This window comes from Bombina bombina, chromosome 2 (genome assembly GCF_027579735.1).
Source record: "Bombina bombina isolate aBomBom1 chromosome 2, aBomBom1.pri, whole genome shotgun sequence".
Taxonomy (NCBI): Eukaryota; Metazoa; Chordata; class Amphibia; order Anura; family Bombinatoridae; genus Bombina; species Bombina bombina.
In genome coordinates, this window is record NC_069500.1 from 1,227,002,369 (window position 1) to 1,227,017,830 (window position 15,462).

Genomic DNA, 15,462 nt, shown 5'->3' on the forward strand with positions numbered 1-15,462 from the left:
CGGCAGGCACTGTTTTAGACACCTTATTCTTTAGGGACTTTCCCTAATCATAGTCAGAGCCTCATTTTCGCGCCGGTATGGCGCACTTGTTTTTGAGGACAGCATGGCATGCAGCTGCATGTGTGTGGAGCTCTGATACATAGAAAAGTCTTTCTGAAGGCATCATTTGGTATCGTATTCCCCTTTGGGCTTGGTTGGGTCTCAGCAAAGCAGATTCCAGGGACTGTAAAGGGGTTAAATATAAAAACGGCTCCGGTTCCGTTATTTTAAGGGTTAAAGCTTCCAAATTTGGTGTGCAATACTTTTAAGGCTTTAAGACAATGTGGTGAAATTTTGGTGAATTTTGAACAATTCCTTCATACTTTTTCGCAATTGCAATAATAAAGTGTGTTTAGTTTAAAATTTAAAGTGACAGTAACGGTTTTATTTTAAAACGTTTTTTGTGCTTTGTTATCAAGTTTATGCCTGTTTAACATGTCTGAACTACCAGATAGATTGTGTTCTGACTGTGGGGAAACCAAGGTTCCTTCTCATTTAACTATATGTATTTTATGTCATAAAAAAATTTAGTAAAAATGATGCCCAAGATGATTCCTCAAGTGAGGGGAGTAAGCATGGTACTGCATCATCCCCTCCTTCGTCTACACCAGTCTTGCCCATACAGGAGGCCCCTAGTACATCTAGCGCGCCAATACTCCTTACTATGCAACATTTAACGGCTGTAATGGATAATTCTATCAAAAACATTTTAGCCAATATGCCCACTTATCAGCGAAAGCGCGACTGCTCTGTTTTAGAAAATTCTGTAGAGCATGAGAACGCTGATGATATGGTTTCTGAAGGGCCCCTACACCAATCTGAGGGGGCCAGGGAGGTTTTGTCTGAGGGAGAAATTTCAGATTCAGGAAACATTTCTCAACAAGCTGAACCTGATGTGATTACTTTTAAATTTAAGTTGGAACATCTCCGCGCTCTGCTTAAGGAGGTGTTATCCAATTTGGATGATTGTGATTATCTGGTCATTCCAGAACCACTATGTAAAATGGAAAAGTTCTTAGTGGCCCCGGGGCCCCCCGAAGCTTTTCCTATATCCAAGCGGGTGGCGTACATTGTTAGTAAAGAATGGGACAGGCCCGGTATACCTTTAGTACCTCCCCCCATATTTATAAAATTGTTTTCCTATAGTCGACCCCAGAAAGGACTGATGGCAGACAGTCCCCAAGGTCGAGGGGGCGGTTTCTACTCTACACAAGCGCGCCACTATACCCATAGAAGATAGTTGTGCTTTCCAAGATCCTATGGATAAAAAATTAGAAGGTCTGCTAAAGATGTTTGTTCAGCAAGGTTCCCTTCTACAACCAATTGCATGCATTGTCCCTGTCACTGCAGCCGCGTGTTTCTAGTTTGATGAGCTAGGAAAGGCGATTATTAGTAATTCTTCTTCTTATGAGGAGATTATGGACAGAATTCGTGCTCTTAAATTGGCTAATTCTTTCACCCTAGACGCCACCTTGCAATTGGCTAGGTTAGCGGCGAAAAAATTCTGGGTTTGCTATTGTGGCGCAGAGCGCTTGGTTAAAATCTTGGGCAGCGGATGCGTCTTCCAAGAACAAATTGCTTGACATTCCTTTCAAGGGGAAAACACTCTTTGGCCCTGACTTGAAAGAGATTATCTCTGATATCACTGGGGGCAAGGGCCACGCCCTTCCTCAGGATAGGTCTTTTCAAGACCAAAAATAAACCTAAGTTTCGTCCCTTTCGCAGAAACGGATCAGCCCCAAGGGCTACGTCCTCTAAGCAGGAAGGTAATACTTCTCAAGCCAATCCAGCCTGGAGACCTATGCAAGGCTGGAGCAAAGGAAAGCAGGCCAGGAAACCTGCCACTGCTACCAAGACAGCATGAAATGCGGGCCCCCGATCCGGGACCGGATCTGGTGGGGGGCAGACTCTCTCTCTTCGCTCAGGCTTGGGAAAGAGATGTTCTGGATCCTTGGGCGCTAGAAATAGTCTCCCAAGGTTATTCTCTGGAGTTCAAGGGGCTTCCTCCAAGGGGGAGGTTCCACAGGTCTCAGTTGTCTTCAGACCACATAAGAAGACAGGCATTCTTACATTGGGTAGAAGACCTGCTAAAAATGGGAGTGATTCATCCTGTTCCATTAGGAGAACAAGGGATGGGGTTCTACTCCAATCTGTTCATAGTTCCCAAAAAAGAGGGAACGTTCAGATCAATCTTAGATCTCAAGATCTTGAACAAGTTTCTCAAGGTTCCATCGTTCAAGATGGAAACCATTCGAAAACTTCTTCCTTCCATCCAGGAAGGTCAATTCATGACCAAGGTGGATTTCAAGGATGCGTATCTACATATTCCTATCCACAAGGAACATCATCGGTTCCTAAGGTTTGCATTCCTGGACAAGCATTTCCAGTTCGTGGCATTTTCTTTCGGATTAGCCACTGCTCCTAGGATTTTCTCATAGGTACTAGGGTCCCTTCTGGCGGTGCTAAGACCAAGGGGCATTGCTGTAGTACCTTACTTGGACGACATTCTGATTCGAGCGTCGTCCCTTCCTCAAGTAAAGGCTCACACGGACATTGTCCTGGCCTTTCTCAGATCTCACGGATGGAAAGTGAACGTGGAAAAGAGTTCTCTATCTCCGTCAACGAGGGTTCCCTTCTTGGGAACTATAATAGACTCCTTAGAAATGAGGATTTTTCTGACAGAAGCCAGTAAAACAAAACTTCTAGACTCTTGTCGGATACTTCATTCCGTTCCTCTTCCTTCCATAGCGCAGTGCATGGAAGTGATAGGTTTGATGGTAGCGACAATGGACATAGTTCCTTTTGTGCGCATTCATCTAAGACCATTACAACTGTTCATGCTCAGTCAGTGGAATGGGGACTATTCAGACTTGTCTCCGAAGATACAAGTAAATCAGAGGACCAGAGACTCATTCCGTTGGTGGCTGTCCCTGGACAACCTGTCACAAGGGATGACCTTCCGCAGACCAGAGTGGGTCATTGTCACGACCGACGCCAGTCTGATGGGCTGGGGCGCGGTCTGGGGATCCCTGAAAGCTCAGGGTCTTTGGTCTCGGGTAGAATCTCTTCTACCGATAAATATTCTGGAACTGAGAGCGATATTCAATGCTCTCAAAGCTTGGCCTCAGCTAGCGAGGGCCAAGTTCATACATCAACCATCAGGGGGGAACAAGGAGTTCCCTAGCGATGGAAGAAGTGACCAAAATCATTCTATGGGCGGAGTCTCACTCCTGCCACCTGTCTGCTATCCACATCCCAGGAGTGGAAAATTGGGAAGCGGATTTTCTGAGTCGTCAGACATTGCATCCGGGGGAGTGGGAACTCCATCCGGAAATCTTTGCCCAAGTCACTCAACCGTGGGGCATTCCAGACATGGATCTGATGGCCTCTCGTCAGAACTTCAGAGTTCCTTACTACGGGTACAGATCCAGGGATCCCAAGGCGGCTCTAGTGGATGCACTAGTAGCACCTTGGACCTTCAAACTAGCTTATGTGTTCCCGCCGTTTCCTCTCATCCCCAGGCTGGTAGCCAGGATCAATCAGGAGAGGGCGTCGGTGATTTTGATAGCTCCTGCGTGGCCACGCAGGACTTGGTATGCAGATCTGGTGAATATGTCATCGGCTCCACCATGGAAGCTACCTTTGACAGACCTTCTTGTTCTAGGTCCGTTCGACCCACTCCAGCTGACTGCTTGGAGATTGAACGCTTGATCTTATCAAAGCGAGGGTTCTCAGATTCTGTTATTAATACTCTTGTTCAGGCCTGAAAGCCTGTAACCAGAAAAATTACCACATAATTTGGTATATCTGTTGGTGTGAATCTGCAGGATTCCCTTGGGACAAGGTTAAGATTCCTAAGAGTCTATCCTTCCTTCGAGAAGGATTGAAAAAAGGATTATCTGCAAGTTCCTTGATGGGACAGATTTCTGCCTTGTCTGTGTTACTTCACAAAAAAGCTGGCAGCTGTGCCGGATGTTCTAGCCTTTGTTCAGGCTCTGGTTAGAATCAAGCCTGTTTACAAAATTTTGACTCCTCCTGGGAGTCTCAACCTAGTTCTTTCAGTTCTTCAGGGGGTTCCGTTTGAACCCTTACATTCCGTTGATATTAAGTTATTATCTTGGAAAGTTTTGTTTTTGGTTGCAATTTCTTCTGCTAGAAGAGTTTCAGAATTATCTGCTCTGCAGTGTTCTTCTCCTTATCTGGTGTTCCATGCAGATAAGGTGGTTTTGCGTACTAAACCTGGTTTTCTTCCAAAAGTTGTTTCTAACAAAAACATTAACCAGGAGATAGTTGTGCCTTCTTTGTGTCCTAATCCAGTTTCAAAGAAGGAACGTTTGTTGCACAACTTGGATGTAGTTCGTGCTCTCAAAGTTTACTTCGCAGCTACTAAGGATTTCAGACAAACTTTGTCTTTGTTTGTTGTTTATTCTGGTAAACGGAGAGGTCAAAAAGCAACTTCTACCTCTCTCTCCTTCTGGATTAAAAGCATTATCCGATTGGCTTATGAGACTGCCGGACGGCAGCCTCCTGAAAGAATCACAGCTCACTCCACTAGGGCTGTGGCTTCCACATGGGCCTTCAAGAACGAGGCTTCTGTTGATCAGATATGTAAGGCAGCGACTTGGTCTTCACTGCACACTTTTTCTAAATTTTACAAATTTGATACTTTTGCTTCTTCTGAGGCTATTTTTGGGAGAAAGGTTTTGCAAGCCGTGGTGCCTTCCATTTAGGTGACCTGATTTGCTCCCTCCCTTCATCCGTGTCCTAAAGCTTTGGTATTGGTTCCCACAAGTAAGGATGACGCCGTGGACCGGACACACCTATGTTGGAGAAAACAGAATTTATGTTTACCTGATAAATTACTTTCTCCAACGGTGTGTCCGGTCCACGGCCCGCCCTGGTTTTTTTAATCAGGTCTGATAATTTATTTTCTTTAACTACAGTCACCACGGTAACATATGGTTTCTCCTATGCAAATATTCCTCCTTAACGTCGGTCGAATGACTGGGGTAGGCGGAGCCTAGGAGGGATCATGTGACCAGCTTTGCTGGGCTCTTTGCCATTTCCTGTTGGGGAAGAGAATATCCCACAAGTAAGGATGACGCCGTGGACCGGACACACCGTTGGAGAAAGTAATTTATCAGGTAAACATAAATTCTGTTTTTTAGACCTGTACAGAATACACCTTTGCTGTATATGTCTTGTTTGAGTTTAAAAGGACACTCCAGTCAAAATTAAACTTTCATGATTCAGCTAAAGCATGCAATTTTAAACAATTTACTTCCATTAATAAAATGTGCACAGTCTTTTACACTTTTTGAGTCGCCAGCTCCTACTGACCATGTGCAAGAATGCCCAGAATATGCATTTGTGATTGGCTGATGGCTGTCACACGGTACAGGGGGAGTAGTAGAAAAGATACTACTTATTTGAAGTTCAAACTAAGGGACCGATTTAACATTGTGCGGACGAATATGATCCGCTGTAGCGGATCATGTCAGCCGCACATTGTGAAATGCTTGTGCAATGCTGCCCCCTGCACTTTCACGGCCAATCGGACGCTAGCAGGGGGCGTCAATTAACCCGATCGTATCCAATCGCGCTGATTGCTGGCCGCCCAGAGGTGGCGGACAAGTTAAGGAGCAGCGGTCTTAAGACAGCTACTTCTTAACTCCTGTTACCGGCGAGCCTGCATTAAAATCGGCCCCTATGTGCTATTGCATTGTCCTTTTATCACACACTTTTAATTATACAAATTACTGCACTTACTGGTCCTTTAACAGTCATGAACTCTAGAAATGTTTGCCAGGGGGATAGTACTCTTAAAGGTTGATGTAATATTTTTAATTATATGAACCATTTTCAGTTTTGTTCTGTTTCTGGAACACAAGTATTATATCATATTACAAATGGTCCAGACATTTATTATAGACATCAATTTGTTTAGGCAAATTTGTTTTTTTCTGTAAGCTATAATAGAAAATGCATTTATTTACTTTTTTTACTTTTTTTTTTTTTTTTTTTACAATTTTTATTTTAATTGGAAATGCCACAAATTGAAACATTAATTGTTTTAGCAATTGGCGATTCACTAGCAGCATTAACCAATAACTTACTTTAAAGGTATATGAAACCCAAAAACTTTATTTTGTGATTCAGAGTATACAACATTAATTTTTTTCCCCCATGTACTTCTATTATCAAATGTGCTTTGTTCTCATGGTATTCTTTGTTGAAAAGATACATAGGGAAGGGTCTAGAGCATTACATGGCAGAATATAGTGCTGCCATCTAGTGCTCTTGCAATTAATAACATTTTTGCAAAACAGTTTCAATATAGTGCTCCAGACACATGCAGGCTCCTGAGCTTATGTCCCTCCTTTTTAACAAAAATTAGACAATAGAAGTAAATTGGAAAGTTGTGTAAAATTGCATGTTCTATCTGAATCGTGGAAGAAATGTTTTTGTTTTTCTCTTGTTAAGTGTGTTCTGTCCATGGGTCATCCATTACTTATGGGATATATTCTCCTTCCCAACAGGAAGTTGCAAGAGGATCACCCAAGCAGAGCTGCAATATAGCTCCTCCCCTCACATGTCATACCCAGTCATTCTCTTGCAAGTCTCAACAAAGGAGGTTGTGAGAGGAGATGGGAGGTTTTTTTTTTTACTTAATATTCTTCAATCAAAAGTTTGTTATTTTAAAATAGCACCGGAGTGTGCTGTTTATTCTCTCAGGCAGTATTTAGAAGAAGAATCTGCCTGCTTTTTTCTATGATCTTAGCAGACGTAACTAAGATCCACTGGCTGTTCTCGCACATTCTGAGGAGTGGGGTAACTTCAGAGAAGGGAATAGCGTGCGGGGTCCCCCACAAATGAGGTATGTGCAGTAAAATATTTTCTAGGAATGGAATTGACTAAGAAAACACTGCTGTTACCCATATGACGTAAGTACAGCCTTTAAGGCAGTAGTAGCGACTGGTATCAGGCTGATAAATGTATGCGCAGTTGAGTTATTTTCTAGGGACTAGAATTTGACTTTAAATACTGTTAGTACTGAAATAAATGTATGAGCCTTAACTACAGTAGAAGCGACTGGTAGCAGGCTTAGTGATAACCTTACATAACACTGGAAAGTTGTTTTTTAAAACGTTTACTGGCATGTTATTCGTTTTTGTGAGGTACTTTGGTGATAAATCTTTTTGGGCATGATTTTTTTCCACATGGCTAACGTATATATTTCTGCATAGAAACAGTTATATCAGGTCTCCCACTGTTGTAATATGAGTGGGAGGGACCTTTATTAGCGCCTTGTTGCGCAGTTTAAATTCTAGCACAGTCTTCCTGCTTCTTCCTCTTCGATCCAGGATGTCTCCAGAGAGCTCAGGGGTCTTCAAAATTCATTTTTGAGGGAGGTAATCAGTCACAGCAGACCTGTGACAGTGTGTTTGACTGTGAGAAAAGCGTTAAATCTTAAATTGATTATCCGTTTTGGGTATTGAGGGGTTAATCATCCTTTTGCTAATGGGTGCAATCCTCTGCTAATTTCATACATTTACTGTTTAAAATTGGTTGCTATAACTGTACTAGTTCATTGTTATTTCAACTGTGACAGTTTTTTTGTGTTTTTAAAAGCGCTGCAGCGTTTTTTATATTGCTTGTAAACTTATTGAAAGAAATTTCCAAGCTTGATAGCTTCATTGCTAGTCTGTTTAAACATGTCTGACACAGATGAATCTGCTTGCTCATTATGTTTAAAGGCCAATGTGGAGCCCAATAGAAATATGTGTACCAATTGTATTGATGTTACTTTAAATAAAAGTCTGTCTTTACCGGTAAAGACATTATCACCAGACAATGAGGGGGAAGTTATGCCGCCTAACTCTCCTCACGTGTCAGTACCTTCGCCTCCCGCTCAGGAGGTGCGTGAGATTGTGGCGCCAAGCACATCTAGGCACTTACAAATCACTTTACAAGATATGGCTAATGTTATGAAAGAAGTATTATCTAATTTGCCTGAGTTAAGAGGCAAGCGCGATAGCTCTGGGTTAAGGACAGAGCGCGCTGATGATATGAGGGCCATGTCTGACACTGCGTCACAATTTGCAGAACATGAGGACGGAGAGCTTCATTCTGTGGGTGACGGATCTGATCCAGGGAGACCGGATTCAGAAATATCAAATTTTAAATTTAAGCTTGAGAACCTCCGTGTATTGCTAGGGGAGGTATTAGCGGCTCTGAATGATTGCGACACGGTCGCAATCCCAGAGAAATTATGTAGACTGGATAAATACTATGCGGTACCGGTGTGTACTGACGTTTTTCCTATACCTAAAAGGCTTACAGAGATTATTAGCAAGGAGTGGGATAAACCCGGTGTGCCTTTTTCCCCTCCTCCGATATTTAGAAAGATGTTCCCTATAGACGCCACCACACGAGACTTATGGCAGACGGTCCCTAAGGTGGAGGGAGCAGTTTCTACTTTAGCCAAGCGTACCACTATTCCGGTGGAGGATAGTTGTGCTTTCTCAGATCCAATGGATAAAAAATTAGAAGGTTACCTTAAGAAAATGTTTGTTCAACAAGGTTTTATATTACAGCCCCTTGCATGCATTGCACCTGTCACTGCTGCAGCGGCATTCTGGTTTGAGTCTCTGGAAGAGGCTATTCGCACAGCACCATTGGATGAGACTATGAACAAGCTTAAAGCCCTTAAGCTAGCTAATGCATTTGTTTCGGATGCCGTTGTGCATTTAACCAAACTAACGGCTAAAAACTCCGGATTCGCCATCCAAGCGCGCAGAGCGCTATGGCTTAAATCCTGGTCAGCAGATGTAACTTCTAAATCTAAATTGCTTAATATTCCTTTCAAAGGGCAAACCTTATTCGGGCCCGGCTTGAAGGAGATTATTGCTGACATTACTGGAGGTAAGGGTCACACCCTTCCTCAGGACAGGGCCAAATCAAAGGCCAAACAGTCTAGTTTTCGTGACTTTCGTAACTTCAAGGCAGGAGCAGCATCAACTTCCTCCGCTCCAAAACAGGAAGGAACTACTGCTCATTACAGACAGGGTTGGAAAAGCAACCAGTCCTGGAACAAGGGCAAGCAGGCCAGAAAGCCTACTTCTGCCCCTAAGACAGCATGAAGAGAGGGCCCCCTATCCGGAAACGCATCTAGTGGGGGGCAGACTTTCTCTCTTCGCCCAGGCTTGGGCAAGAGATGTCCAGGATCCCTGGGCGTTGGAGATTATATCTCAGGGATACCTTCTGGACTTCAAAGCTTCTCCACAAGGGAGATTTCATCTTTCAAGGTTATCAGCAAACCAAATAAAGAAAGAGGCTTTTCTTCACTGTGTACAAGACCTCCTAGTAATGGGGGTGATCCACCCAGTTCCGCGGACGGAACAAGGGCAAGGATTTTACTCAAATCTGTTTGTGGTTCCCAAGAAGGAGGGAACCTTCAGACCAATCTTGGACCTAAAAATCTTAAACAAATTCCTAAGAGTTCCATCATTCAAAATGGAGACTATTCGAACCATCCTACCCATGATCCAAGAGGGTCAGTATATGACCACAGTGGACTTAAAGGATGCCTACCTTCACATACCGATTCACAAAGATCATTATCGGTACCTAAGGTTTGCCTTTCTAGACAGGCATTACCAGTTTGTAGCTCTTCCCTTCGGGTTAGCTACGGCCCTGAGAATTTTTACAAAGGTTCTGGGCTCGCTTCTGGCGGTACTAAGACCGCAAGGCATAGCGGTGGCTCCGTACCTAGACGACATTCTGATACAAGCGTCAAGTTTTCAAAATGCAAAGTCTCATACAGAGATAGTTCTAGCATTTCTGAGGTCGCATGGGTGGAAAGTGAACATGGAAAAGAGTTCTCTGTTACCACTCACAAGGGTTCCCTTTCTAGGGACTCTTATAGATTCTGTAGAGATGAAGATTTACCTGACGGAGTCCAGGTTATCAAAAATCCTAAATGCTTGCCGTGTCCTTCATTCCATTCCAAGCCCATCAGTAGCTCAGTGCATGGAAGTAATCGGCTTAATGGTCGCAGCAATGGACATAGTGCCGTTTGCGCGCCTGCATCTCAGACCGCTGCAATTATGCATGCTAAGTCAGTGGAATGGGGATTACTCAGATCTGTCCCCTTTACTAAATCTGGACCAGGAGGCCAGAGATTCTCTTCTCTGGTGGTTGTCTCGGATTCATCTGTCCAAGGGAATGACTTTTCGCAGACCAGATTGGACGATTGTAACAACAGATGCCAGCCTACTAGGCTGGGGCGCAGTCTGGAATTCCCTGAAGGCTCAGGGATCGTGGACTCAGGAGGAGAAACTCCTCCCAATAAACATTCTGGAATTAAGAGCAATATTCAATGCTCTTCTAGCTTGGCCTCAGTTAGCAACACTGAGGTTCATCAGATTTCAGTCGGACAACATCACGACTGTGGCTTACATCAATCATCAAGGGGGAACCAGGAGTTCCCTAGCGATGTTAGAAGTCTCAAAGATAATTCGCTGGGCAGAGTCTCACTCTTGCCACCTGTCAGCGATCTACATCCCTGGCGTGGAGAACTGGGAGGCGGACTTTCTAAGTCGCCAGACCTTTCACCCGGGGGAGTGGGAACTTCACCCGGAGGTATTTGCTCAACTGATTCTTCGTTGGGGCGAACCGGAACTGGATCTCATGGCATCTCGCCAGAACGCCAAGCTTCCTTGTTACGGATCCAGGTCCAGGGACCCGGGAGCGGTGCTGATAGATGCACTAGCAGCCCCTTGGGTTTTCAACATGGCTTATGTGTTTCCACCGTTTCCGTTGCTACCTCGTCTGATTGCCAGGATCAAACAGGAGAGAGCATCTGTGATTCTGATAGCGCCTGCGTGGCCACGCAGGACCTGGTATGCAGACCTAGTGGACATGTCGTCCTGTCCACCATGGTCTCTGCCTCTGAGGCAGGACCTTCTAATTCAGGGTCCTTTCAACCATCCAAGCCTAATTTCTCTGAGGCTGACTGCATGGAGATTGAACGCTTGATTCTATCAAAGCGTGGTTTCTCGGAGTCGGTTATTGATAAATTAATACAGGCTCGGAAGCCGGTTACCAGAAAAATTTACCATATGATATGGCGTAAATATTTATATTGGTGTGAATCCAAGAGTTAGGATTCCTAGAATATTGTCTTTTCTACAAGAGGGTTTGGAAAAGGGTTTATCCGCTAGTTCGTTAAAGGGGCAGATTTCTGCTCTGTCTATTCTTTTGCATAAACGTCTGGCACAGAACCCAGACGTCCAGGCTTTTTGTCAGGCTTTGGCTAGGATTAAGCCTGTGTTTAAAACTGTTGCTCCCCCGTGGAGCTTAAACTTGGTTCTTAAAGTTCTTCAGGGGGTTCCGTTTGAACCCCTTCATTCCATTGATATTAAGCTTTTATCATGGAAAGTTCTGTTTTTGATGGCTATTTCCTCGGCTCGGAGAGTCTCTGAGTTATCTGCCTTACATTGTGATTCTCCTTATCTGATTTTTCATTCAGACAAGGTAGTTCTGCGTACTAAACCAGGGTTTTTACCTAAGGTTGTTTCTAATAGGAATATCAATCAGGAGATTGTTGTTCCATCATTATGTCCTAATCCTTCTTCAAAGAAGGAACGTCTTTTGCATAATCTGGACGTAGTCCGTGCCCTGAAGTTCTACTTACAGGCAACTAAAGATTTTCGGCAAACTTCTTCTCTGTTTGTCGTTTATTCTGGACAGAGGAGAGGTCAAAAGGCTTCGGCCACCTCTCTCTCTTTTTGGCTTCGTAGCATAATACGTTTAGCCTATGAGACTGCTGGACAGCAGCCACCTGAAAGAATTACAGCTCATTCCACTAGAGCTGTGGCTTCCACCTGGGCCTTTAAGAATGAGGCCTCTGTTGAACAGATTTTCAAGGCTGCAACTTGGTCTTCACTTCATACCTTTTCAAAATTTTACAAATTTGACACTTTTGCTTCTTCGGAGGCTGTTTTTGGGAGAAAGGTTCTACAGGCAGTGGTTCCTTCTGTTTAAAGTTCCTGCCTTGTCCCTCCCATCATCCGTGTACTTTAGCTTTGGTATTGGTATCCCATAAGTAATGGATGACCCAGGGACTGAACACACTTAAGAAGAGAAAACATAATTTATGCTTACCTGATAAATTTATTTCTCTTGTAGTGTGTTCAGTCCATGGCCCGCCCTGTCTTTTTTTGAGGTAGTTCTAAATTTTAATTAAACTCCAGTCACCACTGCACCCTATAGTTTCTCCTTTCTCGTCTTGTTTCGGTTGAATGACTGGATATGACATGTGAGGGGAGGAGCTATATAGCAGCTCTGCTTGGGTGATCCTCTTGCAACTTCCTGTTGGGAAGGAGAATATATCCCATAAGTAATGGATGACCCGTGGACTGAACACACTACAAGAGAAATAAATTTATCAGGTAAGCATAAATTATGTTTTTTGAGTCTGAAAACCCATTTAAACTTTTTTTGTAAAACTACTTATTTAAAACTCATACACCAATAAGCACAGCACCTGCTGTGTAGTGCATGTCGATACAAGGAAGCTGTCCAACCTTCAACAAATATCCACAAATAGCAGCACTTTTGAAGATAAAAGCGACCTTTATTATCAATACATCTGGGTCATGTATAAAGCGCCGTTTCGGGAACCTAGCCCTTAATTTAAAACTTAAGGAAGAAAAGAACGAACAATACCAGATTATATATTAAACACATGGGTTCATAGGAAAGAAACAGTTTGCCTTGGCATTATTCTGGAGCCAGTTTATACATAGTGCTGTCAACCCTGCCTACCACTAGGGATTGAGAAGTGTACTCTGGCTACTTCATGCCACTCAGCTGACAAAATATTCTATGAAGAACACTTAAAGGGACATTAAAACAACATTTTTTTTCTTTCATGATTTAGATAAAGCATGCAATTTAAAAATGTCCAATTTATTTCTATCTAATTTGTTTCCCTTGTTGAAAAAAAATACCTAGCTAGATTTAGAAGTTGCTGATTGGTGGCTGCACATATATGCACCTTGCCATTGGCTTTCAGCAACTCCCAGTAGTGCATTGTGGCTTCTTTAACAAAGGATGCCAAAAGAATTAAGCAAATTAGATAATAGAAGTACATTGGAAAGTTATTTAAAATTGTATGATCAATCTGTATCCGTAAAGAAAAATGTTAGGTTTTATGTCCCTTTAAGTGCCAGAGGGAGCATTTATTTAGTTTGAGAACTGATATTAGTCTGCATCAATAATAATAAGGGTACCCTTATAAGATAAAGGTTTGCTTGATTTATTTAGGAGCCTGTATTGGCTGGTACTATCATGTTTTTATATATGATTTTATATAACTTTTTGAAATTGTGATATATATATATATTTTTTCATAGTGTAATAAACTGATCTTGTTGTGCTGCTGGTGTCACACTCTGGCTCTCAATTGTTGTATTGTCCGCTCTTTTCTTCCTTGAGTTTTAAATCGTTCTACTTGTGACTGCTTGATCACTACTTAGAGATCTCCTTTAACTATTTTTAAACTACTTTCTATGATCTTTTTTTCCTTTTTATTATAGTCCCCCCTCCTTTTTCAAACTACCACCCTTGTTTAGTACCCTTACAAGGACAGTGTCACACCTGTTACTGGCAGGCACTAGAACATCATTTTTGTGGAGAGGGTAAAGGTGACATTTTCACTTACTTTGTATAGGGTTGTTGGGGGCATTTTATCCATATTGCCTTATTACTGGTGGAAAAAACATTCTTTTTGTTGGTTATTGGGTTAACAGCTCTGTACTTTCTATGCTTTAATTAGCCATAGATCTCTGATGTCCCATGTGTAAGTTACAATTTATTTGCATTGTCTTTAGGATGTCCTAGCATTCCCCTGGTGGAAATTGTAGTCGCTTCACTGTAGTTACCAATTTTGTGTTGTGATTATTATTTCTAATTATCTGTTTAACGTGCTCTACTCTCATAGTTGTTTTTAGAGGACTGTTGGTTTCATTGCTTAAAGGGACATTAAAGTTAAAATTATGCTTTTTTGGTTTGGATAGATAATGCAATTGTCAGACTTTTTCATTTCGTTCTGTTATTACATTTTACTTTGTTCTCTTGGTATCTTTTTTTATTTTATTATTTTACCTAGGTAGGCTCAGGGGCAGCAGTGTACTAGTGATGGAGCAAGCTGGTGGCTACACACACATTCCTCTTGTCATGGGCACACTGGATGTATTCAGCTATTTTCCTGTAGTTCATTTCTGCTCGGAAACTGACTTTAACCCCCTGTAAAGGAGTTAAAGGGAAGTTTACCCAAATTGTTTCTCCCATTTTAAATTGTTCCCAATTATCCATTTTACCTGCTTAAGTGTATTAAATTGTTTACAATTAGCTCCTTTATCCTTATTTCTGCATTTGAAATAACTGATTTAGCCTGGGGTATCCCCACCTATACTGAAAGTTTCTGGTCTTCTATCCAGGCTATATACAGGCTGTGTAAACACAGTCAGCCGCATAAATTACACTCCCAGTGGGGTGCAGGATAGTTAAGTAATAAAACATTAATTTTCCATTGTCTTCTCTAAGTATTAAGCTTTGGTTTTACAACAAATATAAGATAAGGAAGCAAGTGTGTGTACACAAAGTGATAACATAATGAGATCTGATATTATCTGCATGCTCAACCCATTTTAATAGGTTGCGGTTTAAAAGCACAAAACCAGCTAATTCATATATTATATATATATATACATTTATACATTGTATACTCTGCTGCTGGTATAAAAAGTCATTGAAAATACATTAAGGGAAAAACTATTTTACAGTATACTGTCCCTTTAAAGTGATTAGCTAAAATAAAATGCTCTGATTCTCCAGAGCATTATATTTTAGCATCAATGCACCTTACAACTCAGTTTAACATATGCAAAAACACATAGCTAAAGAGCAGCTTGGGAACAATACACTGCAGCTCCAGAGTAGGGCACAGCCACTGAATGTTGAATACATGCATATGCAGCTACTAATTGGCTCACTGGTCATGTCCAGTGCCCCCCCAAGCATTTCATTATTACAGAATTTAAAATGATTTTCTCTTAGTTTTGGAGCACAAATATAATTTATGTGCAATTAAAGATTATTCATAGCTGGCGGACCAAATCATCTAGTACAATGCTCTATAGTCAGGCATACTATATACTTTGTGCAAGGCTGCGTAATTACAACGAATCACTAGATCTAAGTTGTCTGAGCTTTTCACTGGAGACATGCTGTGAATTTTTTTACTGGCAGGACTGGCAAATTTAAAAAAATAAATAAAAAAAATATTCACTGGAATAAAATATTTACTTGATTCAAATGAGCAATGGTTTAGCAAGATATATGCAGCATTGAATG

General features: G+C 42.1%; 1 protein-coding gene across 5 annotated transcripts in view; it reads left to right on the plus strand.

Annotated features, from left to right (window-relative positions):
- Positions 1-15,462, plus strand: part of FRYL (FRY like transcription coactivator) — a 916,813-nt gene that overhangs the window by 369,169 nt on the left and 532,182 nt on the right. The window lies entirely within an intron of this gene.